This window comes from Hermetia illucens, chromosome 1 (genome assembly GCF_905115235.1).
Source record: "Hermetia illucens chromosome 1, iHerIll2.2.curated.20191125, whole genome shotgun sequence".
Taxonomy (NCBI): domain Eukaryota; kingdom Metazoa; phylum Arthropoda; class Insecta; order Diptera; family Stratiomyidae; genus Hermetia; species Hermetia illucens.
The window spans coordinates 29627165-29644495 of NC_051849.1; the positions used below are offsets into that span (position 1 = coordinate 29627165).

The 17331-nt window shown below is 43.4% G+C and overlaps 1 protein-coding gene across 1 annotated transcript in view; it reads left to right on the top strand.

The window, feature by feature from the left end:
* The first annotated feature begins 872 nt into the window (after positions 1–872).
* LOC119646976 (aldehyde dehydrogenase, dimeric NADP-preferring) overlaps positions 873–17331 on the top strand; it is a 129974-nt gene continuing 113515 nt past the window's right edge. The window contains exon 1 of the mRNA XM_038047684.1: positions 873–1573. The gene's annotated coding sequence lies outside the window, so the exon portion shown is untranslated. The remainder of the gene's footprint in view (positions 1574–17331) is intronic.

Consider the following 17331-nt stretch of genomic DNA (forward strand, 5'->3'; position numbering starts at 1 on the left):
CAATGGGATGAGATCCGATCGTATTATGATGAGAAGTGTTCAAAGAGCTCGCTTATATTCCCGAAATTGCTGACATAGGGGGCAACACTTCACCTGAACTGAATTTACGTGCATGCTAAACTGCATAGTCAATATCGTAATATGGGTCTTAGTTCTACCCTCGTGGTTATCAGAAAATCAAGCCACCCAAGACTTTGTGCCTATCCGTAGCACCACTTTAGATGCATTAAACACTTTTCAAACTCCCTTACAAACCGAATTTGGAGACAGTAATCCAAAGTCTGTGTAGAATCCATATTTTGGTTCAATATATGTATTTATTTCGTAATCCTCTATTAGCCTATCATATGATATGGATGTTGGCTATTTTTATGGAGAAATATCGAGTTCTGCTCACACCTCGAGTCACTGCTCCTAAGAAGTAATTGACATTATTCTCAATTATTCATTCTAAACTCGAAATCCATTTTTCCTCGATCGATTACATGCCCCACATTCGTCCTAGACTTACAGATGCCCACTCTCGCCGTTTTCAGTGGCTGATTATCTTGATACCCTCGGCGACTGCAATTAGGGGTGGTCGGTTATTGCCCGATAGTGGCCAAATCATTTCTTTAATTATTTTATGTGAGTACTTTCATATTTCTCCTAGAACAAGCGACTGCACTTCAACACACGCCAATAGCAATGGCACCGTGTGGAGAGGTTCATCGCAGGCAGGGGTACAGGTACCATCATGATGGTATGGGGAGCGTGTTGTGCGTGCTAATTCGAGCCAGCGGCGGTGAGATGGCCATGAGTTCACCTGGATGGCTAGCGCCCCGGCTTGCCTAGCTTCTTGGCTCACCTTGCTGATATGCTGCCGAGCTTTGGCTGAGGACAGACGTCGTAGATAATTTCGTTGAACAAGGTGAGATCCCGAGAATCTCGGACGTTGGACCTTTTGGACTTTTGCACTATCAGTCGAAGGTGGCGTAGACTATAACTCGGCTCATTAGCCAATATTGCAATTACTGCAACTTGTGCAACTTTTCCGTTTGTGTGCATACTAAGTGTCTGGTCAAGACGGTGCTGCAACTGTGAGAACAGATACCAGAATCTTAATATTGACCATTCGCGGATACTACAGAGCTGTTGCAATTAAGACTCTTATAAGCGAGTACGTGGTTGAGTGTTGAAAGTAATCGAAGTAACATGAATTGCTGCTTTTTCTAAGCCAAACTGGAACATATCTCCTTCGCTGCGAAGTAATAGTTGGGTACAGGCTTTAAAAAATTCCGTGCGGTGCTCCATTGAGTGCGGTTCCAATTAGTTGCCCAAAGAATTTTCGGTTCTAATCCGGCGGTAACAGAGCGGTAAGGTGGCGGTGAAGCGTTGGGTTCCTTGGTACCGAAGAAGTGAAAGTGAATGTGAAGATTTGTCCATTACAACGCTCCGGGCAAGATAAGTGACGGTAAGCGCGACGTCGCCGTTGCAATCGAAAACTTGTACAATTTGTGTAATATCATTACAAGTGCTGCAACTCGAAGCGGTTTGTTTTCGGAGAGAAGCAGAGTTGAGTAATCCACTGCAGGTAATTTACTTGAAGATAGCTCCAGCGCCATTGCAAAACCAATCCAAAGTATTACTAAACAAGCTGCCTTGAATTTGAATAGATTTGATTTAAGATGACGAGAGTTCGTTAGCTCCCATATGTTAATTGACTGTGGCTGACCAACGTCTGACCTATCTGACTTGCAGTCTTGCAGGACAAGTTTCGTGGTTTACTTTTTCAATAAGGCAAAATATTCTTGACTATTTTCAATAGAATGGAATGTGGTTACTGCAGGTTTCGTGATCTACATTTGATAAGTGGTTTTATGCATAATTCATGGCAACTTGTTTGGCTTCTGCTTGACTAATTTAAACAATTTAGATTTAAACACGTGACGAAAGGTGCTACTGTTGACCTTTAAAAACTCCTGGGATATTTGTGAAGCATTACTAAATCAGAATAGAAAAAAATCAAATTCCAATGAAAGGATATTACGGTGGATGGTTCAACGACACACTATAAATGGAATGCCTCATATAATCTAGGATTTATGGATTTCACTTGCAAAGATAAGGAAAGTTATTATTAAACAAACACTCAGGAGATCCAACACAAAACAAATCCTTACTAAAATCGGTTTACTATCTGTGCGCCCATCTGTCGGTCTCTCTTTATTTTTAAGGTTTTGTGTAAAACAAAACCTTCATCATCAACGGCGCAACAATCGGTATCCGGTCTATGCTTGCCTTAATAAGGAACTCCAGACATCCCGGTTTTGCGCTGAGGTCCACCAATTCGATATCCCTAAAAGCTATCTGGCGTCCTGACCTACGCCATCGCTTCATCTTAGGCAGGGTCTGCCTCGTCTTTTTTTTTTCTACTATAGATATTGCCCTTATAGACTTTCCGGGTGGGATCATCCTCATCCATACGGATTAAGTGACCCGCCCACCGTAACGTATTGAGCCGGATTTTATCCATAACCGGACGGTCATGGTATCGCTCATAGATTTCGTCATTGTGTAGGCTACGGAATCCATCCGCATGTTATCCCTTGGTATCAGTAATTCGGGATACCGCCTATAAAGAATATCAATCTTCCTTCGATTTAGACAGCTCCCCGCCTCACTCATACTACTGGCCATCCTGAATATTGCCCTCCTTGCCTACATCTGTATGTGCAGATGGAGAGGGGTTAATCCCAGAAGGACCTCCAGGGATGCCGTTGGGCATGTCCTCATTGCCCCATTGATTCACACGCAAGCCAGCCTTTGGAGCTTATGTCATTCTCTGGCTTGTGTGCTGAGTTCGGTTCTTTCTGCCCAGATTACCGCTCCATAGGTAATCATTGCCTTACTATTGCAGTATATATCCAAAGTAGTATCTTCAGGCTGCAACCCCATTTTTTTCCTGCTATGGATCTATAAGTCATCAGAGCCTTCGTGGCTTTCCGAAATGTGTCTTCCAGAGTAGGTTTTGGTCAAGCGTAATTCCCAAATATTTGACCTCTGTTTCCCGTTTCACCTCCATATCATGTAATCTTATGGCTCTCAGGTGATCAAGCTTACATCTCCTAGTGAATGGTACTATGGTGGTTGTGACTGGGTTGATTCGCAGTTCCACCTTCCTGCACCAGGCACTCTTAGTCCAGTTTGGATTCTATGGCATAGGGTATCTTCATATTTGCCCCTACAGATTAAAACAGTGTTGTCCGCGTAACCCTGGACTTGTATTCCAGTATTAGTTAACACGTCCAGGAGTTCATCCACTACCATACTCCACATCAGCGGCGATTGTAACCCACCCTGTGGACAGGCTTGAGTGGTGTTCATGATAATAGAATTTGTACCTGTCGGTACTTCTATTCGCCTGTTTTCTAGCATTTCGCCCATCCAGAATGCCAGGGTGTTTCCCACTCCTTTGCGGCTCAGCGCATTTTGTATCTCAGTGTGCGATGTGTTGTCGAATGGTCCTTCGATATTCAAAAATGCACACAGTGCTACTTCTTTTGTTTCTACGCCACCCCGTAATACATCTGTCAGCTGATACAGAGCAGTTTCAGTTGACCGTCCTGCCCGGTGAGCGTGTTGACAGTGATGTAAAGGATTACGTTTTTGAACGTTAGTTCTGATATAGTTGTCTATGACCTTCTCCACCGTTTTGAGTACGAACGATGTTAGGCAAATTGGTCTGAAAGATTTAGGGTGAAAAGGATCCTTTTTACCCGCTTTCGGAATAAAGACCACTTCTGCTCATCCCAGTGCTATGCTCCCCCTTACCACCCTCAGAAGAGGCTCTAAGATAATTCCTAGGCCTCTCTGGATTAGTGCTGGGAAAATGCCATCTGTTCCGGGAGATTTCAGTGGTTTAAAAATTCCCACTGCCCATCTTAGCCTAGCTTCTGAGCATACCTCTTTTGCTAGTTTCCAGCTCTCCTTCCTTCCCCTTTTATTCGTTGTTGGGACGTCAGGCAGAACCACTTACGAGTCCGCAATGGAGATTGCTATCATTAGTGAACCGTACAGAAATCTTGACGGTGGTGTATGGGTCACAGATTCGACTGGTGGAGCGGCGATATGGGCGTGCGGTCATCAAGCCATACAATATAGCATGGGGCAGGCGGCTAGAAGCTTTATGTGGGCAAAAATAAGCGGTATATTCGTATATAGCCACACCGAGCCTCACACTGCCTGAGTTTGAAGAACTGTTAGATGATCTTGTTCACGACGCAAGGGAACGACGTCTAAAGGTGATAGCCGGTGACTTTAGTGCGTGGGCTATCGAGTGGGACAGCAAGCAGACTAGCGCAAGAGGGCGGTGCTTATTAGAAGCATTCGCCCAGTTGGGTGTAGTTTTGGCCAACGAAGGCGATATAAACACTTATCGGAAAGGGGGAACTGGTTCAATTGTAGATGTGACTTTTGTCAGTCCTGCGTTAGCACGTGACATGTCCTGGCAAGTTAGCGAAGACTTCACGTACAGCGACCACCAGGCAATCACCTTTGAACTAAGGACGGAGCCACAAGACAGGAGACCCGCATCTCGGAAGCCGAAATCCAGAAGAACACCAGGATGGTCTGCCAAAGCGATGGATGAGCAGACATTCATGGATGTGTGGCTAGACTTGTCTAACAAAGCAGGCACCTCCACGGATAGAGCTCCCCATATCACACAGAGCATCTCTAAAGCATGTGACGCGTCGATGCCTAGGAGATGCTCATTCCCCACTAGAAGGATTACTGTTGGAATAGTGAACTTGCCAGCCTCCGATCGATTTGCCACAGAGCCAGACGAACGGCTCAGAGGGCAATAGGTAGGATTGATCAGGGACAAAAGGAGCTCGCCATCCAGCAAAGTAAGAGGTTATGTTTTAAGGAGCTCTGTTCGGAAGCGGATATAAATCTGTGGGGTAGGGCCTATAAAATCGTGCCCTATACTCTTGTTGAAAATAATCCAGGGGTTATTTCCCCAGCGAGATGGGGGTTTTGACACCTTCCAGCGCCCCCTGAATGTCACTCCGATTCCACCAGTCACCACGGACGAGCTGATGGAGATCTGCAGTCGAATAGGCGACAATAAAGCCCCGGGTCTTGACGGCATACCCAATAAGGCCCTCAAACTTGCCGTCAAATGTAGACCGGATATGTTCGCGGAGCTGTTCGAAACGTGCATGTCCGAGGGTACACAACCTCCAGGGGAACCGTCCTCCTATAGACCCATATGTCTCCTAGACACTATGGGAAAATGTTGGAGCGGGTCATTTATAATAGATTACTTCCAGTCGTCGAGAGCCAAGCAGGCCTTTCAGATAGGCAGTATGGGTTCATTAAAGCCAGATCAACCATTGATACCATCAAAGTGGTTGCTGGCTTGGCCGAAAATGCAATTCACGGAAGGGGTTGCACCAGCAAATATTGCGTGGTGGTGACCCTGGATGTGAAGAACGCATTTAACTCGGCCAATTGGAACCTCATATGAAAGTCTCTTGCGACGATTGGTGTTCCCACCTACCTCGCCGCTATTATCGATAGCTACTTGAAATAGCGGACACTCTGGTATAATACCGATGATGGGCCCAAAGAGTACGTTGTCTCCGCGGGTGTCCCATAGGGCTCTGTATTGGGCCCACTACTGTGGAACATCATGTATAATGAGTGGTTAGGGAGTGCTGGACTGGCACTTGCGGAGGAAAAGACGGAAGCAGTCCTCATTACTAAGTGCCGCAAAAGAAATTACGCCTGCATTAGAGTCGGAAATCGTATCATTACTTCCAAGCCTATGCCTACATCGTGGGCAGAGCTCCTTGGAGTTCAGGCGTGGAGTTGCGCTGTATAACTCGGGTGCCGTACCCCTTAGTTGCGGCAGAGGTGTTAGATAGGCCTCGCATCCACTGGTATGAATGCTGAGCCTGCACTCAGTATAAACCAGGACCGCTGTGCTTGCATGACGGAGTTTTAGTGGGTAAAAATTCCACACTCTGGCGTGCTCAGGCCAGAGTATTTTGAAGACTTCCACCTCCTCAAAAAAAAAAGACAGATAGACAGACAGACGGACAGCCAGACATTGAACCGATTTTAATAAGGTTTTGTTTTACAAACAAAACCTTAAAAAGTGAAAGCATACCAGAATATTTCACGCGGGAATATACGCCATCAGCAGGTGTATCTACTTCAACCTCTAAAGAAACTATAAGAGCCAGGCAATTACAAAGCTTGAAAAGGGTACACATATCAAGGAAGTTGCGGCGTTGCAAACTAAACAACAATAGTCAAGGATGTTTCTGACAAGGGAGTTGAAAAGTGTTAAGAAGGGCTGAATTGAGCTAAATTCGAAGGAGGTATCTAGGATAAAACCAGACATTTTGGAAGCTCGATTGATGATACCAATGAAGTGGAAAGATCGAAGATTACACCCAGGACTTGAAAGGTCACTGGTGAAAGGGATTGTCCGCGAAGAGAGTAGGGAGAGCCTGTTGGGGAGGGTTTAAGTGAATAGCATATCTAGTGGCATTTGGTGACATTAAGGGCCAGCTTGTTAATCGAGCAGCAGCGGACCAAAGTATCAAGGTTGGCCTGCAAGAGAGCACAGTCCACCGGAGACGAAACAAAGGCAAATAATTTAAGGTCGTCGTAGCTTAAGATGCAGGAAACACCGGCAGGTGAGGATGGAAGGGAGGTCATTGGTAAAAAACCGGAAAAGTAGGAACCAAGTATAGAGCCTTGAGGAACACCCGAGGAAGAATAGAAGAACTATTACTTAAGTAAGCTAGGGATATCTGCGGGAATTTTCAGAGAAAAACAGTGAAATCTCATGTTTGGGAATGGAGAATGTTAGGTTCTTGAGCACAGTAGGAAAATACACATGAGGGTATCTAATATCAGGCACCTGTTGGTAATAGAACTGATTGATATACTGTAATTGTGATACTATTACTACTACTACTCCTCACTATCCTTCAGAACATAGTGAAAAGATGCCTTGATGATTATTATCACTAAATTTTGGGTTCAGTATTTTGATGGGGATATAGACAAGAATTTCAGAACTGTGGATGACGGAAAACTGATGGGTAAACTTGATACTTCTTTAATATCTTCTATATAGACGGCAGTCAACTTCAGAGGATCCGCTTTATTTCTTTTTATAGATAGGGAACGACATGGAAATGAGGTCGGGTGTGAATTTTAGTGATTACGTGTAATCTTTTGTCTTTTGACCTGTATCTGAAATCTTGGGTGCAATAGTTTTTAGCAAATTAGCGCCAACTATCTTACAATTAGAGTTTATGAGAGTGCGAACGTTTAAGTTTCACCACAATCTCACTCATAGATTTTTCGAAATTGTTGTTTGGTAATATGTAACCATAGGTAGGACTTGGCTGATAACTTCGAGTACCAATTTTATCTAAAACTGGAAAAAATATATCTTTTTACAATCTGTGAATTATTATGAGATATTTTCCGCTTATTTGCATGCATTTCGAAAATGGACAAGTTGCCAGAAAACCTGTTCAAGTCGGCGGTACTGGGTGAATGTTTCCACGATCCATTTTTACTTGGATATTTATGGTCGTATCGGTTTTTGCGCTAACGGCGCCAAATGCCGGTTAAAGAAGTTGCATAATTGGCTTGCGGGACAATTTTACGCACGCATGCGAAATCCAGGCAGCGTGGAGTGATATAATGAACAAAAGGTAACGCAGCCGAGCACTCGCAAGTAGCCATTGTGCAACAAGCCGTAATGCACATACTAGGGTTCAGCACATACCATGTTTGGAATTTGTAACTATCGTGCGTATCGTATCTTACAGAAAAATCCATACATAAGCAATAGGTTTACTGGTTTGATCGGAAAATTACAAAGAAGTGAATGCCGGAATATCGCTTGAATTGGCGGTATATCGAGGTACTGACCCCATACTTTGTGTTGCTGAAATAATACGGAAGTCTACATTTACATATAGGTACACTGATATGTGTGCAAAGTCCACCGGAATACTTTGAGCCCACAGGTAAAATCAGAGAAATAATAATTGATTTGAAAATAATACAAACCACCTCATTCTCCGCCCTAGGCAAGCTAAAAAGTTGCTGAATCTGTGGACTGCGGTGAACGACTCAAGGCGGTAAAAGATAATTCGAACAGGTACCCTCGAAATTGTCCACTTACTCACCATGCTCGGTTGCCAGCATTAGCATAAATTACATTCATAAAACTGACAGGATCGTTGGGAGTGAACGACATGGGATGCAAATTAACTAAGCCAGTTTTTAAGAGGTGTTGATGGTTAAATTAATAAATTATCTGGTAGCCGCATCTGAAGCTACCTGTTTTTTAGCGAGGAAGAAAAAATAGGAATCTTCATGCAGCTCAGCAAACTGCACACCAAACAGTATTACAGGAAAATCCATTTTCGTAGCAACACCAAGATCCATGCAGAGTGCTATGGTGATTCCCCAAAACCCTAGTTTGTAGTAATCTTTTGGCTTCTTCATTTGAAGTGTGTGCACAGGGTGGAGGTGGCTCAGCCCTTCAGCTTGATTCTAGTGATCCATTGTATCGCAGGATTTCCGTTGATGATTGTGTAATGAACTTAAGGGAAATTGGATGGCCAGACGATCATCCTAAGTTGCCGAGAACGACCTATAGGGAAGAGCCACCCCAGAAACCTAAAAAGTGGGCGAAATTGTCCGTGAAGGTCCGCTCGCAAAGACTGAAGCTCCATCAAAGTGCTCGGTCGACACGTTCTTGCACGCCTCTGTGATCGTCAGGCTCGGGAATGTGGGGGGGGGGGGGGGGGATGTCCCTTGAGCGCTTTGATCCCTCACCTGTCATTAACGCAAAATTAACGTGTCTATACCGATGCGTGAGTCCGCACCGGATTTCAAAATAGACTACAAACAAAGAAATCCGCAACGGCCTAACGATGAAACCAGAACGCGAGCTAAAATTGGAAAATAAAAAAAAACGGCTCGACCGCGCGCGTGAAGCCGTAAGTCTCCGGACCCGATTGCCGCGATCGAGAGGAAAGATCCACGACGAATCACAGTCCCGATCATTGTTTCTTCTGCCTCAGATATTTATTGAGGCGCAGCCCCTGAGGTTCCCTCCCATCGTTGACATCTTCAGGCCATTATTTAGAGGATGTCCCTAATAATGTTTTGCGGGGTCAAGAAGGAAGAGAGAGGGAGGAAATCCCCAAATAAAAAAAAAATTATTCACAATTCATGCTATATTCATCCACTCCAAACAAAAAACAAAGCAAAAGGAAATTGAAAAATAAGAATATATAAACGAAAAGATAAATTAAATTAAATCAAGGAAAAAAAAAGAAAAGAAATGAGATCCATCAAAAAATAACACTATTATCCTTATTCTCTTAAGGGAAAGTCGCACTGCGTCCTTAGAGAACTATTGTGTCCCTTTTACTGATTATAGTGTAACTATTGGTCATAGTACCTCAAGTAGGCTTATAACCGTCAGGAACTTTAGTATGTTCCCTACTTCCAGATCTTTCAGCTTTGCATCTGGTATTAAGTGTTCTTCCAGATGCCTCGACCTACTTCGCACAAGTGTCGGACACTGTCCCAGGACGTGTATAGAGGTTTGGTCATACTCCTCATAAAACCTGCAGACAGTGTCCGTAGATATCCATACCTTCCCCAGGTGATAGTTGAGCCGACAATGACCAGTGAGAATTCCCACTATGATTCGGGGATTCTTTTTGGTGAGGTTTAAGCAATCCTTTGTGCGGATGGGTTCATATCCCCCAATAAGCACCCTGGACTGCTGCATTCCTGGTAGGCCCGCCCAGTATAGTTCCCTCAACCGTTCCGTTCTTCATTTCTTAGAGTCATTGCCATGAAACCGTTTCCGATTCCACAGAAAGGTTCTGGCCCATGTAAAGGCGTCCCTGCTCCCTTCCCCAGCATGACATGGCTCCCAAAGTATCCAGACCTTATTGGACGCCTGCAATATGCTGGTGTATCTGCCCATTGGCTCAAAGTACAATTTCCTTGGACCAATGACACCGGCACCCGCACCCTCTGCTGTGAGGGATCCGTCAGTGTACGAAGTAATCAATTGCTGGTTTAAGCCACGCTCTCTCAGTTTGTCTTGTTACTCCAACGTGTTTCAAACTTCTTATCGAAGTGAAACCTCGTTATCATGTTATCCCTTGGTATTAGTAATTTGGGATACCACCTAGAAAGAATATCAATCTTTCTTCGGTTGAGGCAGTTCTCCGCCTCACTCATACTATCGGCCATCCTGAATATTGCCCTCTTTGCCTGCATCTGTATGTGCAGGTGGAGAGGGGTTAAGCGCAGAAGGACCTCCAGGGATGCCGTTGGGCATGTCCTCATTGCCCCACTGATACACACGCAAGCCAGCCTTTGGAGCTTATGTAATTCCTGGGTTGTATGCTGAGTTCGGTTCTCTCTGCCCAAATTACCGCTCCATAGGTAACCTTACTATTGAAATATATATCCAAAGTAGTATCTTCAGGCAACAACCCCATTTTTTTCTTCTATGAATCTACAAGTCATGAGAGTCCTCGTGGTTTTCCGACATGTCTCTTCCAGAGTAATTTTTGGTCTAGCGTAATTCCCAAATATTTGGTCAGGTGATCAAGCTTACGTCTCCTAGTGAATGGTACTATGGTGGTTTTGGGTGGGTTGATTCGCAGTTCCACTTTCCTGCACCAGGGACTAGTAACCCTTAGTCCAGTTTGGATTCTATCGCATAGGGTATCTTCATATTTGCTCCTACAGATTAAAACAGTGTTGCCTGCGTAACCCTGGACTTGTATTCCAGTATTTGTTAACACGTCCAGGATATTAAATTTCTACAGCGCTGCCTCAAACACAGGGTATTACCGAAATCACATCAAGTTTCCTACAAGACAGGACTTCTCAACAGAAACACCGGCAAACATACCAGAACACTCGAAAGAAGCCTTATCAAAGAGAGCATTAAATCAAAGCTCTCAAAATTGCATAGGATCCTTCTCTCGGCATATCATACCCATCTAAAATTAACGCATGAGATGTCAGCGCAACATACTCCAATAGACACCACACTTTTCAAACATTCACCGAGCATACGAATGCGAGCAAGATTGTAAGAAGAAGATACTTTCACAGAAACTAATGTCCCTGAGAAACGCGACCGGAGCATATAGGACAGAAAATAAGTCACCAGAATACGTAGCAGACTTTGTAGTTAACAAATCGTTGGAAGTTTTTATTGATGATGAATTGATTTTATTGAATAAAGGATTGAACTACGTGACACCAGACTTGAAGATGAACGTCGAAGATACGATTATAGACGTCGAGGGAGCTACTAGGTTTCTGGAAAAAGATGATCGAGAGAAGGCAAGGACTTTCGTTAAAAATATTATTCACCAATACAGCAAAGGAACAAATAAACAACACAATAAGGAAGAGCGGATCATTAAAAAACTAAACCAGAAACCAGTTTTTTACCTAAAAGCAGATAAAAACAAGTCGCGAAACCGGAAGCTGGACGCTTCAGGTACGAAAGGTTTTGTGTATTTCTTAGTACGTAGCACGTAATATAAGCATATGTCCACTTTCGGGTGATATTGACATTGATAGTCTTCAATTTTCAAAGAAGCAACAATTTCGATGTATTATAAATTTGTTAGTAATAGTGCGATTTCCATCAAACTTGGTATGATCATGCTCTACATTATAGCCTACATCACTGCAGAATTTCGTGCCGCTAGGATGAATTTAAGGGGGGTTTCCAGCCAATTGCAAAAAATTATAGTAATATACTATTATTAACTTTCTTTGAACAGATATCGGTATAAAAGGTATTTCGGAGCCAAGGCACCATATAGTGGCAGCCTCCTGATTTTTTTCAGATTTTTCAGTTCGGTAGTTTCTGAGAATGGCCCCCTTAAAGAAATGATCACTTTCAACCCCCCGCACTCCCCGCATTTCCAAGAAATGTCAAAACTAAGACCGGCTTCGAAAAGTACTAATCGAGACCTTTAATTTGATACCCCACATGACTATATTCGATGAAAAAAAATTTTACACCCCCCTTTTGCATGTATGGGGACCCCCTTTAAATTCAACGTAAAAGGATGTAACTTACTGTATGTGTGAGCGTTCACAGTTTCCACCTTTCTACCAAATTTGGTGTCAATTGCTATAACCGTCTCCGAGAAAAATGCGTGTGACGGACAGACAGACAGACAGACAGACAGACAGACAGACAGACAGACAGACGGACAGACAGACAGACAGACAGACAGACAGTTCCCGCCTATCTCGCTGCTATCGTCGATAGTTATTTAACTGAAAGGAGGCTCTGGTATGACACCGATGACGGACCGCAGGAGTACGTTGTTTCCGCGGGTGTCCCGCAGGGCTCCGTATTGGGCCCACTACTGTGGAACATCATGTACAACGATGTATTTAATCTTCCCCTTCCGGGGGAAGCCACAGTGGTGGGTTACGCTGACGACATAGCGCTGGTTGTTGTCGCAAAGCATCTTGAAGATGCTGAGTTATACTCAAGTGAGGCAATCGGTGCTGTTAAAAGTTGGCTAAAGAGCTCTGGTCTGACACTTGCGGAGGAAAAAACGGAAGCGGTCCTCATCACTAAGCGCCGGAAGAGAGATTACGCCTGTATTAGAATCGGGAATCATATCGTCACTTCCAAGCCGACCATCAAATACTTGGGAGTGGTGATAGACAGGAAGCTTAGCTATAAGCAACATGTGCGGTATGTTTGCGACAAATCATCCACTGCAAGTATGGCCCTGGCAAGGATGATGCCGAACATTGGAGGGCCACGGCATACCTCTAGGTTGCTTATAGCCAGGGTGGTGACCTCGATCATGCTCTATGCGACCCCAGTTTGGAGGGAGGCGTTGTGGATGTCAGGGAACGCTACCAAACTGAGTTCAGTCTACAGGAGGACAGCCCTGAGGGTATGCTCTGCCTTCAGGACTGTCTCAGATGATGCAGCATTCGTCATCTCTGGAATGATGCCGATTGACATCTTGGCAGATGAGATGGCGAACATATACAATGCAAAGCCAACCTCTTCCTCATCGCGGACGAGGAAGACTGAAAGGGAGAGATCCATAAATAGATGGCAAGAGCGGTGGGAACGCTCGGGAAAGGGCCGGTGGACGCACAGGCTCATTCCTGCCATCAAGGAGTGGTTGGAGAGACGACACGGTGAGATTAATTATAATCTCACCCAGTTTCTCACGGAGCACGGAGGATATCTCCAATACCTTCACAGGTTTAAATTGGAGACCTCACCCGATTGTCCAAATTGCAATGGAGTCCCAGAGGACCCAGAGCATGTATTCTTCCACTGTCCGAGATTTGTGGAAGAAAGGAGGAATCTAGAGGAGACTCTAGGGGAGGTGCTGGTACCAGAAAATCTGGTGCCGAAAATGCTAGCACATCAAGAGAATTGGGATGCGGTAAACTCCATGATCGCATCTATCCAAAATAAACTGCGAAAAGCAGAGGAGAGGAGAAAAACGCGGTCACGTGCGCCGCGTATAGAAGAAAGGTGACAAAGCTAGAGTGAGCTGACTCCGCCCCGTGATGTAATACCTTATGGTGGTTCCGCGGGGCAGGGAGGGAGTCGGGGGTGGTTTTAGTGGGTAAAAATCCCACACGCTGGTGTGTCCAGACCAGTGTCTTTTTGAAGATTTCCACCTCCTCAACAAAAAAAAAAAAAAAAAAAAAAAGACAGACAGACAGACAGACGGTAAACCGATTTTAATAAGGTTTTGTGTTTACACAAAACCTTAAAAACAAATTGGTAATACTAGAGCGAATGGCAACTTCTTCAAACTAAGAACAAATCCTATACCAGTGTCGATTAAAAGAGTGGAGAAAACACTAAGGGAATGTGTTGACCTTGTCAAGAACATAGCCGCATTACGCATGCCTAATCCCTCTTTGCCTAGGTTCAGAATACAACCCAAGATACATAAAAATGGTAACGAAACACGGGAAATTATCGCGGACACTAATTCCCCTACCAACAATATTGCGAAATGGTTACTACAAGAAGTCAACGCTATCGGTGACTATCATAGCAAATATGCTATAAAAAACAGCTTCCAGGTAGTCGAGGAACTGAAGGATGCTAAAATTACGCAACGTGAAACCCTAGCTTCGTTTAATGTAAAAGCACTTTTTTCGAATATATCCGTCAAACAGGCCCTACACAACTTCGAAACCTGGCTCAACAAACATCGCACGTCAACCAAGGAAAAGAGGGAGAACCGCCAATATACGAAGTTAGCGTCAATATGTATGAGTGAAAATTATTTCACCTTCCGGAAGGAATATTACAAAACCACCGCAGGCACGGCAATATGTAACCCATTTTCTCCTCTACTAAGCGAAATGTTTATGGAAGGTATAGAGAAACTAATGGAACAACGTGGGATAATGCCCATTTTAAGGTTTTGTGTAAACACAAAACCTTATTAAAATCGGTTTACCGTCTGTCTGTCCGTCACACGCATTTTTCTCGGAGATGGTTACAGCGATTGACATCAAATTTGGTAGAAAGCTGGGAACTGTGAATGCTCACGCATACAGTGATTTACATCCTTTTACGACAAATTTAAGGGGGGATACCCATACATGCAAAAGGGGGGTGTACATTTTTTTTTTCATCAACTAAAGGTCTCGGTTAGTAATTTTCGAAGCCGGTCTTAGTTTTGACATTTGTTGGAAGGGTGGGGAGTGCGGGGGTTGAAAGTGATCATTCCTTTAAAGGGCCATTCTCAGAAACTACCCAACCAAAAAATCTGAAAAAAATTAGAAGGCTACCACTATATAGTGCCTCGGCTCCGAAATACCTTCCATACTGGTATCTCTACAAATAAAGTTAATAATAGTATATTACTATAATTTTTAGCAATTGGCTAACTTCATCCTAGCCTCACGAAATTTCGCAGCAATATAGAGTATAATATAAAGCATGATCTCACTAAGTTTGGTGGAAATCGTATTACTAACAAAGTTATAGTAGGTCCAAACTGTCACTTCTTTGCAAATTCGAGACTGTGAATGTTAATATCATCCGAAACACATAATATATGCATATATTACTTGCTACATACTAAGAAATACACAAAACCTTTCGTACCTGAAGCGTCCAGCTTTCGGTTTTCCGATTTGTTTGGGTTAGATATGCTGATGATGTACCAGCCATCGTGGACAAATCGCTGTTGAATGGATTGCTAGGAAAAATTAATCAGCTCCATAAAAATATTATATTTACCATGGAGACTGAACAAATGGGAGAAATACCATTCCTGGACAGCAAAATAATTAGAAACGGGAAAGACTTCAAGTTCGATATATTCAGGAAGCCCACAACCACCCAACGAGTCATTCCTAGCAGCTCTTTCCATTCACACCAGCATAAATTTGTGGTCTTCCACAGCATGGTACATAGAATGCTAAACATCTCCCTAACCAGATCGAGATATATTAAAGAACTGGCTTATATAAAAGATACCGCGAGAAAGACCGGGTACAGCACCGACATTATAGATGCTATAATAAGGAAGAAACAGGCTGTTAATAACAGAAAATAATTGACGTCGTTGTCAGGCATCAATGATAAGACAACAGTGAGGTCGAGCATTACATACACCTCGTTGTGGCCTAGGATTAGTAATGCCCTTAAAGAATTTAAAAAAGAGGTTCTCCCAACAAGTAGACATGCACAACTTAAAACGCGACTTAGGAACGTAAAGGACCCGAAAATCAAAAAGGAAGAGTGCGGGATCTATAAAATCACATGCCCGGAATGCACCAGTATATATATAGGGCAGGCTAAGCAATTGGTAAAAACACGATTCGAGGAACATACCAAAGAAGCGTATATAAGATTTAGAGTTAAGTAAAATAAATTATTAAAAAACCAGCGCTGAAGAAGGACACATGTTGTGTCCGAAACGCATGTTTGCTACCTTTAGATAAATAAAATTCTATAGTTAAACTGGAAACATTTCCTTTTAATAGTTCCATGCAGAATGCTGTAGTGATTCTCCACAACCCTAGTCTTTTGGCTTCTTTATTTGAAGTGTGTGTACTCAGGGTGAAGGCGGCTCAGCCTTTGAGCTTGACCCTAGTGATCCATTGTATCACAGGATTTCCGTTAGTGAGTGTGATGCTACTTATTGTAACTGGAGTACATCAGCATCGAAAATCGGACGGTTTGTGCCTCTATATTTTGACCCTATAAAAGAAGTTCGCCGTGGATTCCGCTTGCTGTCTATAGCAGCGTGTTTGTTTGGTTCTGACAGAAAAGGTCAAGTGTATCGAATGACATTTAGTCTCTGGCAACGGTCCTCATGGAAAGCCTACTCCCAGTTTCTGATAGCAATATTTGCCACTGCTGCTGACACTAATTGCGGATACGAGTCCAGGGAGAAGAGAAACTCAATCTTCTTTTGGTGAGGCATTAGTAATTTTATTTCTCTCTACGCCACAAGGGACAGGTTCCCAGGTAGTTCCACAGTATTGAATCTAGATATAGAGTTCAAGTAAGTTTTGAATTCCTGAACGATTTTTAAGGGGACGAAAAGCTGCTCAGCAGGCCCAAAGCAGAAAATGATGTGGTTGTCCTTTAATCACCTGTGAACCACCCAGGTCTCGCTTTTATGATCGTATGTGCGTGGATAGACCTGTTTGAAAACATAGTGCTGTTTTTTAGCCATCGGCCTAGAAGACCTCAGCGTATTCCGCCATACTGAATTAACTTCTTCTAATATATCTTACAAGACTTTGTGCCACTCATTTCCAATGCTTCCCATAGACCTAAACACTGCTCTCTGTTATATGTATAAACAAAGGTTGCAAATTGAGCAGTGTTCATGGTACCGGTAATAATCGGACAAGGAGTTCTTTGCAGTAACGTTAGCTTACAGCGACACTCTTTTATCTCACCTAACATAGGCAAACATTGGCTTAATGATAGCAACGTATGGAGGTAAAAGGTCCGTTTTGCATAATCCATAAACTGTTAGATTTCGTATCATCTTTGCCTCTACATATATTACTAAGATATTTTACTTCTTGTTTGCAAGACAAAGCCTTTTTTGTAAATAATACTATTGTGGTTTTATTTGGATTCACTGAAAGCCGATGGTTGAGTCATCAACTGTCAACCAAATCAATAGCCCTTTGTAGGTTTCCGAGGTTTCTATTAACCGCCAGCATAACCAATTTGCCCGGATATACTTGAATGTGTATCATTGGTCCTTG